This window comes from Phaseolus vulgaris, chromosome 9, assembly GCF_051622355.1.
Source record: "Phaseolus vulgaris cultivar YP4 chromosome 9, ASM5162235v1, whole genome shotgun sequence".
In the NCBI taxonomy this organism is placed as follows: Eukaryota; Viridiplantae; Streptophyta; class Magnoliopsida; order Fabales; family Fabaceae; genus Phaseolus; species Phaseolus vulgaris.
Window position 1 is genome coordinate 11,335,534 of NC_143506.1, and position 21,939 is coordinate 11,357,472.

Consider the following 21,939-nt stretch of genomic DNA (forward strand, 5'->3'; position numbering starts at 1 on the left):
TAGGGTTCGCGGTACGGTCGTGCGCGGCGGGGTGGCTCGGTCGCGGTAGGGTGTGACGTTCTGGGCAGTGCGGTCGCGCGGCAGGGTGCGTCGCGACGGAGGGGTCGGTCACGGTGTGGTCGCGCGTAGGATCGGTGGTCACTGTGCTGGGTCGTGGGCAGCGGAAAAGAGTGGGAAAATACGAGAGTGGGAAAACAGTGTGAGAAACAACCGTTTTTAAAAGGTTTTAACGACGGTTCTGGATGAACCGTCGTTGTATATCCACCATCACCACTTTTAACGACGGTTTCGGGATGAACCGTCATTATATCTCCACCGCGCCACTTTTAACGACGGTTCTGGGATGAATCGTCGTTAAAATTTTAAAAAATTTACAGGATTGCCACCGCGTAGTTTTTAACGATGGTTGTCTCCGAACCGTCTTTGAAGGATGTCGTTATTGAAGAATTTTGTACTAGTGGATAACCAATCAATTATAGATCTATATTTTCTTCCTTTTTATATGTATCAATATATTAAAAGTAAATACATATTATATGTATATTGGATTTATAACGTTAATTTTCTAATTTTTATTGTTCATTTTTTGAATATAAATTATTTCTACTTGAATTTTATTCGATTTCTTAATCTTTGTTAGCTTATTTTGTATTAATGACACACCCAAATTCGATTTTCAGTAATTTGCAGACCAATAACCGGGAGATTGAGAATACTATAAAAGTAAAGTAATATGTACCTGATGTTTTCTTTATTTATTTATTTATTTTTATTCATTAGTTAATTATAAATAAATATACATGTTGACATAGTGTTTTCGGTTCAGACCCTAATTCAATACATACAGGTTCCACAAAAATCTCATTGAGATGTCGCTATTTGAGTTTTAAAGTACATCAAAGGATCACTGGGACAAGGATTGCTATTGCCATATGAGAATAATCTGACATTGATAGCTTATTATTGCACACAATTATTGTACGTGTAATTATTGTAGTATTGTACATAATTATTGTAGGCATGCTTACAAGTTCGTCGATATCATCCTCAGAAGGAGTGATATTGTTATTTTCATTTTCATCAGCATTATTAGCAGAGCAGGAGTGACATCGTTGTTTTCATAAGCAGCAGATGGAGCATGTTCCTGAAATCAATCAATTTAAACCGAAATTAAAAAACGAAATGCAAATAAACTTTAGGTGAATCACAAGGAACATGGAATTTATTACCGATAAAAAATACAAGGAGTAGAAGGAGTAGTAAGAATGGAACAGTTATAGATCGACACAAAAAAAGGAAAAAAAAATGGAAGGAGTAGAATGCTTACTTCAGCAATGGCAAACATATTGAAGAGTTGTTTGGAATAGTGGGTATTTATAATCATTTTGTTAGTCTATGTTATTTTGTCTCTTTTGATTCTTTTTTTAAGATTTAAAATAATTAATATTATAAATTAATAGTATAGTCAACAAAGCTTGTGGAACAAGCTACCGCTTCTTTATAATACCCCACGTGTACATCTAACTAAGGTAATACAAAATCAATTTCAATTTATATAAATAAGTCTCTCTTATTCTCCTCTCTTAGTTTTATACTAGTTTTTTCGAGTAGCTATTGTACTGGCCAGACCTCGGACATCGGCTAAAGAGATCCGCATCAGACGTGACATCGGACCTCGTCGATCCAGTCACATTAATGGGCCACGTAGGTGGCCCCATAAATAATAAATGATTTATTATCCATGCAAGAGAGGATTCATGCATGTGGTGTGTATAGCACGTTCAGGTCTAGCACAAGTAAATAATCTTTGGAGATGTTAAGGCCCATTAGGGTTAGGGTTTCCAAGGGTAGACTACATGCATGGCACGTGAATACTTAGGGCACCCTTAGAACAGATGGCCTCGCAGCGCTGGTACATGAGTTGGTACCTTAACGACCATACTGTTAGAGATTTTGCACTCCAGAAGAGGAAAGTCTTGTGTCGTGGCTACGCTAAGCTTGTGCGATGCGTAACAGGATGCCTCACTAGTAACCCTAATTCCAATAAAGGAAAGGTCCTCGTGGTACAGGGAGTTGACTTAGATACAACCTATATAAAGGGTGGTAAGAGCCCTAGAAAATGTACGTCGTTTCTAAGATTGAAACTGCTTTACATACTTTACTGTTTCTTAGCCCAGTACTGACTTGATCGTCAGAGTGCAAGGTAGGACCCCCTCTGTTTCAAAGGAGCCAGTCTGAGCTACCCAAGGAGAGAGCGGAAACCACCGGGAGATAGGAGGAGCCACCATCTGCCTTTGAAGTCAACGACGGCTGAGTCAACTAGCGATAACAACTATTTAATACAATCATATGTCAATGTGTGATTTAACAATTAGTTAGTATTAGTATTCCTTTGTTTACTTCAATAGCATGAGCAAGAGCACTGAGATTAAAGTGATAGGCAATTAGTTATAGACTATATTTTCGTCCTTTTTATATGGTACAATGCTATTTTTCTTGTTCTTATTTCATATACTAAATGTATATTTGTACTGATATATTAAAAATATATACATAATATATCTATATATATATATGTTTTAAAACTTTAATTTTCTAATTTTTATTGTTCATTTTTTTAAAATGAACTATTTCTACTTGAACTTTACTCAATTTCTTAATCTTTGTTAGCGTATTTTGTATTAATGACACACAAAATTTGATCTTTAGTAATTTGAAGCTCAAATAACCGGGAGATTGGGAATACTATAAAAGTAAAGTAATATGTACCTGATATTTTATTTATTTATTTATTTAATTATTTTTATTCATTATTTTATCCTAAATAAATATACGCGTTGACATATTATTTTCGATTCAGACCCCTAAGTCAATATATACAGGCTCGATAGAAATCTCATTGGGATGCCGCAATTCAAGTCCTAAAGGACATCAAAGGATCATCGGGACAAGGATTGCTAATAATCTGACATTGACATCTTATTATTATACGCAGTTATAGTATGTAATTATTGTACTTTATTGTACGTAATTATTATAGGCATGCTAACAAGTTCCTCAATATCATCCTCTGCAAGAGTGACATCGTTGTTTATTTTCATCAGCAACCGATGGATCATGTTCCTTAAATCAATCAATTTAAACCTCAATTTAAAAAATGAAATGCAAACAGAACCTAATGCAAATAAGAACCTTCGGTGAATCACAAGTAACACTGATAAAAAAAGAAGAGAGTAGAAGGAGTAGAAGGAATTCAACAGTTATAGATCGACACATTAAAAAAAGGAAAAAGAATGGAAGTAGTACATTGAAGAACCGGTTTGTAATAGTGGGTATTTATAATAATTTGTTAATAAATGTTATTATGTCTGTTTTGATTTTTTAAAAAAATTTAAAATAATTAATATTATAAATTATGAGTATATAGTCAACAAATCTTGTGGAACAAGCTATCGCTTCTTTAGAAATACCCCACATGTACTTCAAGCTAGGATAATGCAAAATCACTTTCAGTTTATATAAAGTTTATCTTCTTCTCCTCTCTTACTTTTATACTAGTTTTTTAGAGTAACTATTTAATACAATCATATGTCAATGTTTGATTCAGCAAGTAGTTAGTATTCTTTTGTTTACTTCAACAGCATGAGCAAGAACAATGAAAGTAAGAGCAATGAGAAGAAAGTGATAGATAATTAGTTATAGATCTATATTTTAGTCCTTTTTATATGGTACAATGCTATTTTTTTATTATTCTTATTTCATATACTAAATATATATTTTTACTGATATATTAAAAATAAATACATTATATATATATTGGTTTTAAAATGTTAATTTTTTATTGTTCATTTTTTTAAAATGAACTATATTTACATGAATTTTACTCAATTTCTTAATCTTTGTTAGCGTATTTTGTATTAATGACACACAAAATTCGATTTTCAATAATTTGCAGACCAATAACCGGAAGATTTGGAATACTATAAAAGTAAAGTAATATGTACCTGATGTGTTATTTATTTATTTAGTTTTATCCATTAATTAATCATAAATAAATATACGTGTTGACATAGTGTTTTTGGTTTAAACTCTAAGTCAATATATCCAGACTCTACAAAAATCTCATTAGTTATTCTATCTATTTTGATTCTTTTTTAAGATTTAAAATAATTAATATTATAAATTATAAACTAATAATATAGTCAAAAGCTTGTGGAACAAGCTACTACTTCTTTATAAATACCTCACATGTACATTTCAGTTTATATAAAGTCTCTCTTATTCTCCTCTCTTAGTTTTATACAAGTTCTTTTAGAGTAGGTATTTAATTTGATTCAACAATTAGTTAATATTCCTTTGTTTACTTGAACAACATGAGCGAGATCAATGAGAGTAAATTGAGTAAAGTTATAGACAATTAGTTATAAATCTATATTTTCGTCCTTTTTATTCTACAAAATAAATATTCATCGTACAAAATAAATGGTATTTTACAAAATAAATTATCATTGGATAAAAGAAAATATGATCCTTCTCCCACAATAAACCGAGAGAAAAATATGATAGAGAGAACTTCAATATAAAGTTTTGACTTTCCAAAATGGAGATTGAGCTGACTCGATATGCCCCTAAGTTTGAGAAACATCGGATAGACAAAAAAGCGCTTGCTTTTCTTGTTAACATGGAAAGATTTAAAAACTATAGTATACACCTAGTTGGGATAGACATAAAAAGAAGTTGAGGAAATTCTTTTAGTTTTTTTTTAATGTTTTTGAAGTTTTTTAAAGTTTCTTTGGTGAAATCTAAGTTATGTGTTGTAACACGAATTTTAATATTTTAGTTCAATGTTTTTTTAGTTTTATCCATAGTAATTTTTCAACTTGTTTTCATAATTGATTAGGGTTTAGGGTTTAGGGTTTAGGTCATAATTGATTATAACTAAAAGATGAGGTTTTAAAAATATTGATTTTTTATTCATAATACAACTAACTAAATAAATAATGAAATAAAAAATAACTAACCTAAAAATATAGATTTAGATATAATTTTATTAAGTGTAAAAAAATACATGATTAGGTAAAAAAGACGAAAATATAAGTCTATAATGTAATATTGAAAACATAATAACGATATACACTAAAAGAATGACTATTGAGCTACTTTATAAAACATTTTCCTTTATAAATATCCCTATTCCAAAGCTCTTCTTCACTGTTTGCAATGGCTGACGCTGATCAAGTAAGCGTTCCACTCCTTCCATTTTTTTTCCTTTTTATTTTGTTACTGCAGCGACTTATAACTATAACAAAATTGTATATATGAAGATGATAAGAAAAATGAAGATTTCTTATTTTCTTGTGTGTTATCACTCCATGCATGTATAGGAAATATAAGTGTATTTGGAGACTTTCTCTATCTAAATTACAAGCGATCCACTAATCATGAGATTCTATCATTATCAAATTAATTGTGTATAATTTGATAATAATTATTTCTTTAATAATATTGGCCATAACTATCTTTTTAAGACTAATACCACCTTTTGCACAAATCTCATAATAGTAAAATCTAAGTGGAGTTTCTCCTGTGAGGATTTCAGTGGGAATTCTTGCTCTCCAAGAAAGACGGTTAGTTGCGCCGACAAAAACATGTAATTGAAATGAAAGCCTATCAGAATCAAGTTGTTTGCCTCCATGATGAACATATTCATACAAGTTATAATAAACAGAGTTAGGAGTTTCTCCTTATGACCATGGTTTAAATCCATGTTTGAAGATCTGTTTATAACTCCTGGTATCCAACCAAAACACTATAGCATCACTATCAACCCTCTTGTAGGGAACTTCTCTCAAGCTTCCTTGCACAATGTTGACATTGTTTATATTAATCAACCTCTCTTAAGCATTGGCAAATTTTTGATCTTTTAAGGCTATGAGAATTGTGCTTAAGAAGAGGTTGTTTAGACCGATGCTCTGATACCATATAAGAAGATGGTAAGAAAAATGAAGATAATTTTATTCTCTTGTGTGTATGAAATAAGTGTATGGAGACTTTATCTTTCCAAATTACAAGCTAATTTGGTAGTGACCATGGGATCATATGATTATCAAATTAATTGCGTATAACTGCGTACAATAATTGCGTATAATTTGATAATCATTATTTGCTTAATAATATTGGCCATAACTATCTTTAAGACTATGCATAAATAAAATACCACCTATCGCACAAATCTCATAACAGTAAAATCTGAGGAGTGGAGTTTCTTATGTGAGTATTTCAATGGGAATTCTTAGTCTCCAAGAAAGTGTTGTTAGTTACGCCGACAAAAACATGTCTTTCAAATCAAAGAGTATCGCAATTAAGTGGTTTGCCTCCATCATAAACTTAGTCATACAAGTTATAATAAACAAAGTTAAGAATTTCTCCTTGTGACCATGGCTTAAATCCATGTATAGAGATCTAAATAACTCCTGGTATCCCACCGAAACATTGTAGCATTAGTATCAATCCTCCTATAGGAAACTTCTCTCAAGCTTCATTGCACAACGTTGACATTGTTTATATTAATCCACATCTCTTGAGATTTGGCAAATTCTTCATCTTTGAAGGCAATGAGAATTGGGCTAAATCATAGGCAATGAGAATTGGGCTAAACTTAGTAGGAAATAAGTGTATAGAGACTTTCTCTCTCCAAATTACAAGCTAATTGTGTAGTGATCTACTAATCATGGAATTCTATCATTATCAAATTAATTGCGTACAATAATTACGTATAATTTGATAATAATTATTTCCTTAATAATATCTGTCATAACTGAAATACCACCTATCTCACAAATCTCATAACAGTCAAATCTAAGTGGGGTTTCTCGTGTGAGGATTGCAGTGGGAATTCTTTGTCTCCAAGAAATACTGTTAGTTGCGTTGACAAAAACATGTCTTTCAAATGGAAGCGTATCGGAATTAAGTGCTTTGCCTCCATGATGAACATAGTCATACAAATTAAAATAAAAAGAGTTAGGAGTTTCTCCTTGTGACGTGACCATGGTTTAAATCCATGTTTGAAGATCCCTTTATAACTTTTGGTATCCCACCGAAACACTGTAGCATAAGTTTTAATCCTTCTGTAGGAAACTTCTCTCAAACTTCATTGCACAATGTTGACATTGTTTATATTAATCCACATCTCTTGAGCTTTGGCAAATTCTTAATCTTTTAAGACATTCAGAATTGTGCTAAGCCAGACGTTGTTTAGATCGGTGCTTTGATACCATATAAGAAAAATCTATATAAGAAGATGGTTAGAAAAATGGAGTTAATTTTATTCTCTTGTGTGTAGGAAATAAGTGTATGGAGACTTTTTCTCTCCAAATTACAAGTTAATTATATCGTGATCCACTAATCATGGAATTCTATCACTATTAATTATGTATAATTACGTACAATAATTGCGTATAATTTGATAATCATTATTTCTTTAATAATATTGGTCATAACTATCTTCAATACTATGCATAACTGAAATACCACCTATCAACTCATAACAGTAAATGAGTGGACTTTCTCATGTGGGGATTGCAGAGGTTGTTTAGATCGGTGCTCTGATACCATATAAGAAATTGGTATATTAGAAGATGGTAAGAAAACATATTGGAAATAGAATGCAAGGTTGTAACAATGGATTAAAATTAGTGTTTTTTAACAATATTGTTTCTCTCCTTACATTCGTAAACCTACGTAATATAATAGCTTATAGTTAATGATTGATGATATGAGGTGATTATAAAATATAACATTTCACGAGATGTAATCACACCTTGATCCTTTACTTGTTCCATTACACATTTTTCATTACAACTCTTTCTTTCAGTACAACTCTTTTTCATTACAAATTTCAAACAAAATTTGTGCCACGTGGTCGTATTTTAAATTTGAAATTCCATCTAGTTTCTCGGTGTCGAAAAATTACAAAGAAAACGGTATAAATATATTCCTAGATGAAGAAAGTTATCTAAGATGTATTGTTATTCAATATAAGTTTTTGTTTATAAACTCTTCAATTTTGTTTCATCTCTCTTCCTATGCTTTCCTGTAGCAAAAGAATAAATTAGTCATGGCAAGATTAATAAAAAACAAAAAAAATTATCCATGGTCGTATTTTAAAGTTGAAATTCCTTCTAGTTTCTCGGTGCCGAACAAGTACAGAGAAAACGGTATAAATATATCCTTACATGAAAAAAGTTATCCATGATGTATTGTTATTCAATATAAGTTTTTGCTTATAAACTTTTTAATTTTTTTTCATCTCTCTTCCTATGCTTTTACTGTAGCAAAAGAATAAATTATTCATGGGTAAAAAATATTTAAGATTCTATAGTTTAAAATATATTTTCATATTATGTCATTCTAAATATTGAAAATGAAATTATAATATGCAATTCAAAATATATTTTTAACTATTGAAAAATATGAATGGTGAGAAGAATGAAAAGTGGTTTAGAAATGGAAGTGAATGTCAAGATTGTTGATATGGCTGGTTGGGAATCGAAAGCTAACTACAGAGGCAGAAATAACAATGCGAATCGTTAAATTTTAGATGTTAGAGTTTCCGCAATTAACTTTTAGATGATAGATTTTCCACAATTAACTATTGTTTGCAATTATTGTATGTGCTCTTAATTATTCTCGTGAAGGGAATGACATTTTATGTCATCATTTACGTATTTGTACGTTGGGTATTTAATTGACATTGGAAGTAATAATGGATTAAAAATCATGTTTTTTATAAATATAGTTTGTCTCTCTTTCATCACAAAACCTGCATAATAACGTCAAGAAAATAAGCAGTAGTGGTGTTGTTGGGAGAGTGGAGGAAAAAGAGAATGAATGGTAAGAAAAATGAAAAGTGGTTAGGAGATGGAAGAGAAGACCATGATTGTTGATATGTCTGTTTGGGAATCCAAAACTAACTCCAGAGGAAACAACACTATGAATCGTGAACTTTGACATAATAGATTTTCTGCAATTAATTATTGTACGTTATTGTACCTCTTAATTGTTCTCGTGAAGGGAAAGACATTTTCACCAACATTATAGAAGGATCACTACAAAAAATCTAGTGACAAAATTTATTTATTTAAATTGGAATTATAATATGCAATTAAAAATATATTTTTAACTATTGGATAATATAAATTGTGAGAAGAATTGAAAGTGGTTTAGAAATGCAAGAGAATGACAAGATTGTATATATGGCTGTTTGGGAATCCAAAGCTAACTATAGAGGCAGGAACAACATTGCGAATAGTTAACTTTCAGATAATAGATTTTCTGCAATTAATTATTGTAGGTTATTTTAATCAATTTAAGATAAATTTATTATGTTTAAATCTCAAACACTTGTATCTATAATAAATTAGTTTTTCACTTTTGGTTGAGCACAATTTTATATTACTTTATGATGATCAGAATGTAAATCGAATTACATTATTAATAAAAAAAAGTGTCTTATTAAGAAAATAATAATTATCAAATTATACACAATTATTATTGTACGCAATTACAGGTAATTAATAATTAATTTAATAATGATAGAATTCCATGATTAGTGGATCTCTACCTAATTAACTTGTAATTAATTAATTTGGAGAGAGAAAGTCTTCGTACACACTTGTATATATTTGTGTTTCATCTTCATTCTAATACAATAATAAAAAAATATCCATACTCACATTAGTAAGCATCCAAATATTTATTAAATATTTTTTTACAAAGATAAAACTTTTTAATAAACATGATATTATCAATAATTTGATGTTACAATAATACTTTTTTATTATATTCAATAATAAATATATAAATAAATTATAACTGCATAAATTTTGAAACAACATAGAAAATAAATAAAAAATGTCTTATTAAGGAAATAATAATATCAAATTATCCACAATTATTGTACGATATTTTACGCAATTATATGCAATTAATTTAATAATGATAGAACCTCATGATTATTGGATCTCTACCTAATTAGCTTGTAATTTGGAGAGAGAAAGTCTCCCTAAACTTGTATATATTTGTGTCTCATCTTCATTCCCATACAATAATGAAAATATTTATACTCACATATTGTACGCATCCAAATATTTATTAAACCTTTTTTTTACAAAAGAAAAAAATTAAAAAAGAATGACATTATCAATAATTTAATGTTAAAATAATACTTTTTATTATATTAAATAATAAATTATAAGTGCATATATTATAAGTGCATAAATTTGGAAACAACATTAAAAATAAATCAAAAGTCTCTTATTAAGGAAATAACAATTATCAAATTACACTATTGTAAAATATTATAGACAATTAATTTAATAATGATAAATCCTAATGATTAATGGATCCCTACCTAATTAGTTTGTGATTTCGAAATATCGAAATAGAAAGTCTCGATACACTTGTATATACTTTTCTCATCTTCATTCCAATACATGTTCTTGGTGCATTACTATGCCCATATACATTATCTTCTAAAGAACAATATGCCTCAAAATCAAGGGGGACAACTTTTTGTTATCCCAAATTGTATTCTAAACCATTTCTCTTTTATTTAATACGAAAACAAAATTTTTAGGGAAATAATTCATCCAAAACCACATGGTTCTAAACTTATACAACTGAACTAGTCACATATTTGAATACTATGCATGAAAAGATTTTGCGACAAAGTATGTATGGGACAACAACCCTTAAAAGAAGAAAAATAGAGTAATGTTTTTGAAATCTGGTGGAAAAGAAAAGTTTAAGATTAGTAAGGTCTACTACATGAATATTGATAATATATTATAAGGGTTGGACGCACTATAGTGATATACTTGTACACAGCTTTCACCCACACAGGATGAAACACTACATTCTATTTAATATAAGATATATGATTTTATTTTATTTATGAGGGAGACTTTCCTCTAAGTTCAAAAAGGAGGAAAAGACACTATTATGTTAGCAAAATTAAGAGTCAGTGATGGCAGCCAAAAATATCCCCAAAACTTTTTTGAAAAGACGATTATGAAGTAATATAATTCAGATGTGAGATAAGAATTCAAGGAGGTATTTCGGCAGCAATGGGAAAGAGTTTTACTCCATTTGTTTGTCAGGAAGAGATTTGCTATTCGGGTGGGAGCGACACTCCAGACACCAGAATGAAAATATTCATACTTACATTTGTACGCATCCAAATATTTATTAAATATTTTTTTTTACAAAGATAAAACTTAAAAAAAAATGATATTATAAATAATTTGATGTTAAAATAATACTTTTTATTATATTCAATAATAAATATATAAATAAATTATAACTGCATAAATTTTGAAACAACATACTAAATAAAACAAAAATGTCTTATTAAAGAAATAATAATTATCGAATTATATTGTTCGTTATTGTACACAATTATATGTAATTAATTTAATAATGATATAATCCTATGATTAGTGGATCTCTATCTAATTAGCTTGTAATTTGGAGAGAGAAAGTTTGCATACACTTGTATATATTTGTGTCTTATCTTCATTCCAATACAATATTGAAAATATTCATACTCACATTTGTACGCATGCAAATATTTATGAGATATTTTTTTACAAAAGATAAAACTTAAAAAAAACATGATATTATCAATAATTTGATGTTAAAATAATACTTTTTATTATCGTCAATAATAAATATATAAATAAATTATAATTGCATAAAATTTAAAACAACATAGCAAATAAATCAAAAGTGTCTTATTAAAAAAATAATAATTATCAAATTATACGGAATTATTGTACGATATTGTACGCAATTATATGAAATTAATTTAATAATGATAGAATCCCATGATTAATGGAACTCTACCTAATTATTGTACAATATTGTACACAATTATGTTTACTCTTCATTCCAATACAATAATGAAAATATTTATACTCACAATTGCAAGCATCCAAATATTTATTAAATGTTTTTTTCACAAAATATGATAATACATATAAAGGGTTACAAGAAATATGGTTTCCTTAGAAGTTGTATATATTTGTGTCTCTTCTGTTGAGTCTATTAGTGTCTAAGTTCAAGAGGGGAGGGGTAAAACAGATTGTTTTTAAACGAAACAGATTGATTCTTCATAACAGTCTAACACAATTTGAACTTGTTCAGATTAAAATTGCAATCAACAGAGAGGTATAACAGAATCAGATTGGTTAAATTTTACCAGTTTGAAGAATACAGATTATGCCAAGAAAACAATCAAGTTCATTCAACACAAGGTTTCAAAGGAAATGAATCTTTGTCAGGATTTAATGAATAAGACTATTTGTCCTTAAATCAATGAAAACCTCATATACTAATACTGTGTTAGTGATTAGAGAACTTTAACAAATCAGGAAGAACAGTTTTTATTAAACCCAGAATTAACAGATTTGACAGAATTAAGCAAAAACCATAAACGAGTGCAGGGATGAGAAAAAAAGTACAGGCAAGCTTTTATACTGGTTCACTCTTAAAGAGCTACATCCAGTTTCACCTTACTCCAAATTAATTGTGTATAATTTGATAATTATTATTTTTTTAATAATATTGGCTATAATCTTTTGTAAAATATTATATATATATATATATATATATATATATATATATATATTATACTATCTATCTATCTATTATACTATCTATCTATGTATTACACTATCTATCTATCTATCTATTATACTATCTATCTATCTTTATATTATACTATCTATCTATCTATATCTATCAATATCTATCTATCTATATTTATATCTATCTATATTTATCTATATCTATCTATATTTATCTATATATATATTTATTTATCTATATATATATATTTATCTATATCTATCTACCTCTCTATCTATATCTATCTATCTATCTCTCTATCTATATCTATCTATCTATACTTCAGATATGAGATAGGAGTTCAAGGAGGTATTTCGGCATAAATGACATTGGAGAAGAGTTATACTCCATTTGATCGTCATGAATTATACTCACATTTGTACGCTTACAAATATTTATTAAATATTTTTTTTACAAAATATGGTAATGCATATAAAGGGTTACAAAAAATATGATTTCCGTAGAAGATGTATATCTATCTATTTTTCTATCTATCTATATCTATCTATTTTTCTATCTATCTATATCTATCTATATTTATCTATCTATCTCTCTATCTATCTCTCTATCTCTCTATCTATATCCATCTATCTATTTATCTATCTATCTATCTCTCTATCTATATCAATCTATCTATCCATCTATCTCTTTATCTATATCTATCTATCTATCTATACTTCATATATGAGATAAGAGTTCAATGAGGTATTTCGGCAAAAATGACAATAGAATAGAGTTATACTCCATTTGGCCGTCATGAATTATACTCACATTTGTACGCATACACATATTTACTAAATATTTTTTATAAAGAGTGGTAATACATATAAAGAGTTACAAAAAATATAGTTTCCTTTGAAGTTGTATATATTTGTGTCTCATCTTCATTCCAATACAATAATAGAAATATTTATACTCACATTAGTACGAATCCAAATATTTATTAAATATTTATTTTACAAAGATAAAACTTAAAAAAAATGATTTTATCAATAATTTGATGTTAAAATAATACTTTTTATTATATTCAATAATAAATATATAAATAAATTATAATTGCATAAACTTTGAAACAACATAGCAAATAAATCAAAAGTGTGTTATTAAAGAAATAATAATTATCAAATTATACGCAATTATTTTACGATGTTGTACGCAATTATATGCAAATAATTTAATAATGATAGACTCCTATGATTAGTGGATCTCTACCTAATAAGCTTGTAATTTTGAGAGAGAAAGTTTCCATACACTTATATATATTTGTGTTTCATCTTCATTCCATTAAAATAATGAAAATCTTTATACTCACATTTGTACGCATCCAAATATTCATTAAATATTTCTTTTACAAAATATTGTAATGCATATAAAGGGTCACAAGAAATATGGTTTCCTTAGAACTTGTATATATTTGTGTCTCATCTTCATTCCAATACAATCATACAAATATTCATACTCACATTAATAGGCATCCAAATATTTATTAAATATTTTTTACAAAGATAAAACTTAAAAAAAAAACATAATTTTATCAAGAAGTTTATGTTAAAATAATACTTTTTATTATATTAGATAATAATTATATAAATAAATTATAATTGCATAAACGTTGAAACAACATAGCAAATAAATCAAAAGTTTCTTATTAATGAAATAATAATTATCAAATTATACGCAATTATTGTACGATATTGTACGTAATTATATGCAATTAATTTAATAATGAAAGATTTATATGATTTGTGGATCTTTAATTAATTAGCTTGTGATTTTGAGAGAGAAAGTCTCCATACACTTGTATATACGCAATTATTGTAAGTTGGTTTTTGTACGCAATTAATTTGATAATGATAGAATCTTATTATTAGTAGATTACTACATAATTTACTTGTAACTTGGAGAGAGAAAGTCAATACACTCATATTATGAAAACCTCATTTCTTAGTTATGATCAATTATGAAATCAAGTTGAAAAATTACTATTGATAAAAGAAAAAAACATTGAACTAAAATATTTAAATTCATGTTACACCACATACCTTAAATTTCATTAAAGAAACTTAAAATAACTTAAAGAAACTTAACAAACTTAAAGAAACTAAAAGAATTTCCTTAGATTCTTGATTTCTTTGTAGATTTTACGTCTATCCCAACTGGGTGTATTCCTATCATTTTTAAATCTCCTTATGTCAATAAGAAAGGCAAACACTTTTTTGTCTATCCGGTGTTTCTTAAACTCAGGGGTATATTGAGTCAGCCCTATCTCTATTTTGGAAAGCCAAAACTTTATATTGACATTTTCTCTATCATATTTTTCTCCCGGTTTATTGTGGGAGAAGGATCATATTTTATTTTATAGAATACCATTTGTTTTGTCCGGTGACCATATTGGTTAAACCATTAACTTTAATTTACACAGTTGAACAATGAAAACATGAAAAGAATTATGCTGAAGCAGCAGTAATAAGGTATACTCTGAAAAAACCTTCAAAAAGATAGCAAGAAAACAATTTATAGGGCAAACAACCAGTTTTATTAGTCATTCAAGACTGGTGACCTTGCAGTCATTGAAACTCTATGGGCAAAAAGTGATGAGACATGTTGTGTCCGTCCTGATTTGAAGGAGATAACTGGTTATGATGATATCAAAGCAACCGCCGCTTTTTTGTCTATCGATATAGAGCAACACTGAAATCACCAGAATCAATGTTAGATTACATTTCATGATATATTAATTTTTATAATTATCTCATATTATCAATTACTAACTATAAAATATTATATTGTGCAGGAAGTGAAGAAAATAAAAGAAAAAAACATATTAATTAGAAACAAGTATTTGCATGCCTTGCAAAACTCCTTGTACCTATTCATGTCAAATAGGTATATCTTCCTGCCTCGTTCTTGTTGGATACTATATGGATTGATTTATTTATGCATGGATATATGGATATATGAATGGTTGGATGTATGTATGTATATATTGATGGATGGATGGGTGGATGGATGGACAATGTATGGATGCATAGATGGATGTATGTATGTAATGATGGATGAATGTATGTATGGTTGGATGCATGTATGTGTTGATTTTGGCTTAATCTCAAGTCCCACATCGGTGGGTTCATTGTTTGGGAAGGAGGTTTGAGGGTTATAAATTAAACTCTCCTCCTTCACGGTTAGATATCCCAATTTGTAATATCTTCTCCCATAATAATAAAAGTGGGCTATTTCAGCTGTGCTCGGAGATTAGGCTAAACAGGTCGAACTCCGTTAACAATTTTCGGGTGTATTTTTTCCTCTTTATCTCTTTTATTATTCCGCTTTATTTATTCAATATTATTTGTCGGGTAGCTCTGTTAGGGTTCTGTTTAAGTGGGAAAATTACCCGTTTTTCCCAACAAGTGGTATCAAGAGCCGAAGGTTCGCCTTGGGTTGTTTGAAATTATTTGTAATATTGAATACTATATTTTGAGTTTGTAATGGCAAATCAAGAAGAAGAAGCGAAGGATGTATCCAGAGTGTCGGGCTCCTCGTCATCATGGTCGAGGTTCCCGGTGTCCACTTTGAAATTGGCAGTGGAAATATTTGATGGCACTGGACATTTTGGCATGTGGCAAGGAGAGGTCTTGGACTCCCTTTTTCAACAGGGTCTTGATATTGCTATTGAAGGAGAGAAACCAGAAGAGGTAGAGGAGAAAGACTGGAGCATCATCAACCGGTTGGCATGCGGAACTATTCGATCCTGCTTGTCCAGAGAGCAGAAGTATGCTGTAAAAAAACGAGACTTCTGCACACAAACTGTGGAAGGCATTGGAGGACAAGTTTCTGAAGAAGAGTGGTCAGAACAAGCTCCTGATGAATAAAAGGTTGTTCCGATTTGACTACCAACAAGGTACTACTATGAATGCACACATCACTATGTTTAATCAATTAGTAACAGACCTGTTGAATTTAGATGTGAAGTTTGAGGATGAGGATTTGGCTTTGATGTTGTTATCATCTCTTCCTGATGAATTTGAACATTTGGAGACTACACTCCTTCACGGGAAGGAGAATGTGTCGTTAGATGCTGTTTGTTCTGCTTTATATAGTCATGAATTGAGAAAGCAGGATAAGATGAAAACCAAATCAACGACATCAGAAGAAGCATTGGTAGCAAGAGGTCATCAGCAAAGCCAGACAAATGGGAGAAGAGGGAGGTCTAAGTCTAAAGTTCAAGTCATTGCCAAAGATGAGTGTGCTTTCTGTCATGAAAAAGGACACTGGAAGAAAGACTGTCCAAAACTGCAAAAGAAAGGGAAGGCTCCGCAAGATGCAAATGTTGTAGAATGCAAAAATGATGTGGAATCGGATATCTCTTTAATTGTCTCGCTTTCAGCATCATCGTATCCAGATGAGTGGATATTGGATTCAGGTTGTACCTATCATATATGTCCCATTCGGGAAAGGTTCTTTGAATTTCAGGAACTCGATGGCGGGGTTGTTTACATGGGTAATGATAATCCATGTAAGACAGTTGGGATAGGTTCAATCAAGCTGCGGAATCATGATGGATCCACCAAAATTTTGCGGGATGTACGGTACGTGCCAAAGTTGAAGAAGAATCTCATCTCATTAGGGGCTTTAGAATCTAAAGGCCTAGTTGTGACGATGCGAGATGGAATTCTTAAAGCAACTTCAGGAGCATTAGTGATGTTGAAAGGCGTGAGGAAGAACAATTTGTATTACTATCAAGGTAGTACAGTGGTGGGGACAGTAGCGACAACAACTTCTAGCTCTAAGAAGGATGTCGAGGCAACGAAGTTGTGGCATATGAGGTTGGGACATGCTGGAGAGAAATCCTTGCAAATTCTTACCAAGCAGGGACTGTTGAAAGGTACGAAGGCTTGCAAACTTGAATTTTGTGAGCATTGTGTTCTGGGAAAACAACGAAGAGTGAAGTTTGGCACTGCAATTCACAATACCAAGGGTATTCTGGATTATGTGCATTCAGATGTGTGGGGACCTGCCAAGACTCCGTCAATCGGAGGTAGGCATTATTCTGTCACTTTTGTGGATGATTTTTCCAGGAGAGTTTGGGTGTTTACTATGAAGAACAAAAATGATGTGCTTGAAATTTTCCTTAAGTGGAAAGGTCAAGTTGAAAACCAAACAGGAAGGAAGATTAAGGTTCTCCGAACAGAAAATGGAGGAGAATACAAGAGTGATCCGTTCCTGAAGGTATGTCAAGATTGTGGCATAGGTCGACACTTCACTGTTAGAAAAACACCACAACAGAATGGGGTGTCGAAGCGTATGAACAAGACACTTGTGGAGAAAGTTCGTTGTATGTTGTCTAATGCTGAGTTAGGGAGAGAGTTTTGGGCTGAGGCTGTGACATACGCTCAACATCTCGTCAATCGTTTGCCATCATCTACTATAGATGGCAAAACCCCGTTAGAGGTATGGTCTGGAAAACCTGCAACTGATTATGATTCTTTGCATGTTTTTTGTTCTATTGCATATTATCATGTGATTGAATCAAAGTTGGATCCACGGGCAAAGAAGGCTTTTTTCATGGGCTTTAGTCCTGGAGTGAAGGGATACCGTTTGTGGTGTTTAGAGGCAAAGAAGACGATTATCAGCAAGGATGTTACCTTTGATGAATCTTCCATGTTAAAGAAGGTAAATCCAGAAGAAGCTGATAGTACTCCACAATAGGTGGAGTGTGCCCGGAAGTAGGTGGAGTTTGAGCCGACAGTGGTGATCCCAACACGAAATACCACAAGTGACTCTCCTATGACAGAAGAAGAGTTAGATGAGAAAGAGGTTCCTACCCAAGAATCTCAACAACAATCAGCGCCAATTGCAGTTAGAAGACATAGGCGAGATATTCAGAAGCCTGCTCGTTGCATGGATATGGTTGCCTATGCACTTCCAGTTGTTGATGACATTCCATCCACTTACCCAGAAGCCATTCTGAGTTCAGAGAGTGGTAATTGGGCAGGTGCGATGGAAGAGGAGATGCAGTCTTTGAAGAAGAACAAGACATGGAAGCTGGCACAATTACCAAAAGGTAAGAAGGCAATTGGGTGCAAATGGGTATTTGCAAAGAAAGAAGGATTTCCTAATAAAGAATATGTTCGCTACAAGGCAAGGTTGGTTGCTAAAGGCTTTGCTCAGAGGGAGGGAATTGATTATAATGAGGTATTTTCTCCAGTTGTTAAACATTCCTCCATTCGAATTTTGTTGGCCTTGGTAGCATAGTTGAATTTGGAGCTTGCTCAACTTGATGTAAAGACCGCGTTCCTACACGGTGATTTGAAGGAGGAAATCTATATGACTCAACCAGAAGGATACAAGGTTGATGGTAAAGAAGATTGGGTTTGTAAACTTAGCAAATCGTTGTACGGACTGAAACAATCTCCGAGACAGTGGTACAAACGATTTGATAAGTTCATGAAGGATCAGAAGTACAAGAGAAACAAATATGATCACTGTGTGTATTTGCGCAGACTTGAAGATGGTTCCTACATTTACTTACTCTTATATGTTGATGATATGCTGATTGCAGCAAAGAGCCAAGTTGAGATTGACAGGTTAAAGGCTCAGTTGAGTAAAGAGTTCGAGACGAAGGATTTGGGGGAAGCCAAGAAGATTCTCGGCATGGAGATAAACAAGGACAGGGAGAGGGGAAAACTTTGGTTGTCACAGAAGCAGTATTTGCAAAAGGTACTACAACGTTTTGGTATACAAGAAGATACAAAACCTGTAAGTACCCCACTTGCTCCTCATTTGAAATTGAGTAGCCGTTTATCTCCGACGACTGATGAAGAACGAGAATACATGGCGAAAGTCCCATATGCAAATGCAATTGGAAGCTTGATGTATGCAATGGTGTGTACAAAACCAGATATTTCACAGGTTGTGAGTGTTGTTAGCAGGTACATGCATAATCCGGGCAAGGGACATTAGCAAGCTGTGAGATGGATTCTACGGTACCTCCAAAATACCTTAGATGTTGGATTGACATTTGAGCAAGATGAATCACTTGGTCAATGCATAGTTGGATATTGTGATTCTGATTATGCAGGTGGTTTGGATAAGCGACGGTTTACAACTGGCTATTTGTTCACTTTAGCAAAAGCGCCAGTTAGTTGGAAGTCTACCTTGCAGTCGTCTACGACAGAGGCAGAGTATATGGCAATTACAGAGGCTGTGAAGGAAGCAATTTGGCTTCATGGGTTGCTTAAAGACTTGGGAGTTGGTCAGAAACAACTTGAGTTATATTCTGACAGTCAAAGTGTTATTCATTTAGCAAAGAATCAAGTCTTTCATGCACGGACGAAGCACATTGATGTTCGTTATCACTTTGTGCGTGAGATTCTCGAAGAAGAGGAGATTGTTCTCCAGAAGATTCACACTACGGAGAATCCTGCAGATATGCTCACCAAGGTGGTTACAAGGACCAAGTTTGAACATTGTTTAGACTTGGTTAATATCTTGCACATTTGAAGTTGGCGCCCGGAGGCGCAAATTTGAAGCACTACAAAGTTTGTTTTTGTTAGGTTTTGAGAAGATTTGTTTTAGGTGAGACTTAAAATTAAGCCAAGGTGGATATTTGTTGATTTTGGCTTAATCCCAAATCCCACATCGGTGGGTTCATTGTTTGGGAAGAAGGTTTGAGGGTTATAAATTAAACTCTCCTCCTTCACTGTTAGATATCCCAATTTGTAATATCTTCTCCCATAATAATAAAAGTGGGCTATTTTGTGCTCGGAGATTAGGCTAAACATGCCGAACTCCGTTAACAAATTTTCAGGTGTGTTTTTTCCTCTTTATCTCTTTTATTATTCCGCTTTATTTATTCAATATTATTTGTCGGGTAGCTCTGTTAGAGTTCTGTTTTAGTGAGAAAATTACCCGTTTTTCCCAACAGTATACATCGATGTATGAATGTTTGTATGTATTGCTATGACATATGAATTCTCTTGGTTCTAAGGCTGATTAATATCTTTTTCCTTTCTAGTTACTAGGAGAACCTGGAAGTGGTGGATCATCCACGCCATCAATGGTTGGGGCTGTCAAAAAATGGCAAAAGTCTGACCCTCAGAAAGCCTGGACACATGGAGAAGATTGTCAGAGGCAAATTCAGCAAATTAAACTTGGTAAGCAAATTAGCAAAGGAACAATGGAATGCATATAAATCTGTGATTGAAAGCTGCAGCATGCTCAGATCAAACAAGGTATTTCTTGGAAATTAGTTTTGACATCAATTTAATTGAACTAATTTTAAATCAGAATTTGTATACTCATTTAACTAAAGTAAATTGCTGGACAATTCTTCCTGTCACAATCAGATAAATTAAATGTTGTGTGTCCCTATGATATTCTTGCTCTGGATTAGCCTTTTACACTTTTTTTTACAGTTTTTGAAGAAGTGGTACATCTTTACTGATTATGTACACTTCTCTTATTGCTTTGATGGTTTATCTAGAGCTACTCTGGAGAGGAGTATAGATTAGAAGCTTATTTGCAGGCAATAACCATACTCATTATATGTTTCGGACCATAATCTGATTGTGGTTGGATTATATAAATACACTTCCCGTATTGCCTTGATGGTTTATCTAGAGCTACCCTGGAGAGGAGTATAGATTAGAAGAAGCTTATTTGCAGGAAAAAAAAATACTCATTATATTTTCCAGACCATAATCTGATTGTGGCTGGATGTATAGTTGGAACTCAACTGAAATTTTGGCATCTTTATTGCACCTCTTGACACCCTTCATACTTGATATGACCTTGTTGCCTGAGAATTATGAACTTCATAGTTCACAGTAAACTCAAATCTTATAATTAAGGAATGATGTGAAAAATTGTGGCCCAACTCTAATGGTCAGTTTTGTAACACTTAGCAATGAACAATGGAGTGTTTGTAAATGAGATTGATTTAAAAATTATATTTTTGGAAATACATTATACATCTATTAGTTTTTCACCCCAAGTTTGAAGGGGAGCTGACCCTTTGGGAGGGAGGGGGCCAGAGGGCAAAATTGAAAAGTTTCTTTTGCGTCAAGAGACGGAGGAGCAATCAACATAGGTTATTCCTAATTTGCTTCTCATGCCCAGAAATTAAATTTGATATTGTGACTATCAACATAGGTTATTCTATGATTCTTGTCGACTTAATTTCAAGTCTGCAGTCATTGTAGTCGGGATTTCAGTTAGAGGTTGTAAACTTCACAAGTTCAATTGTGATAAGAT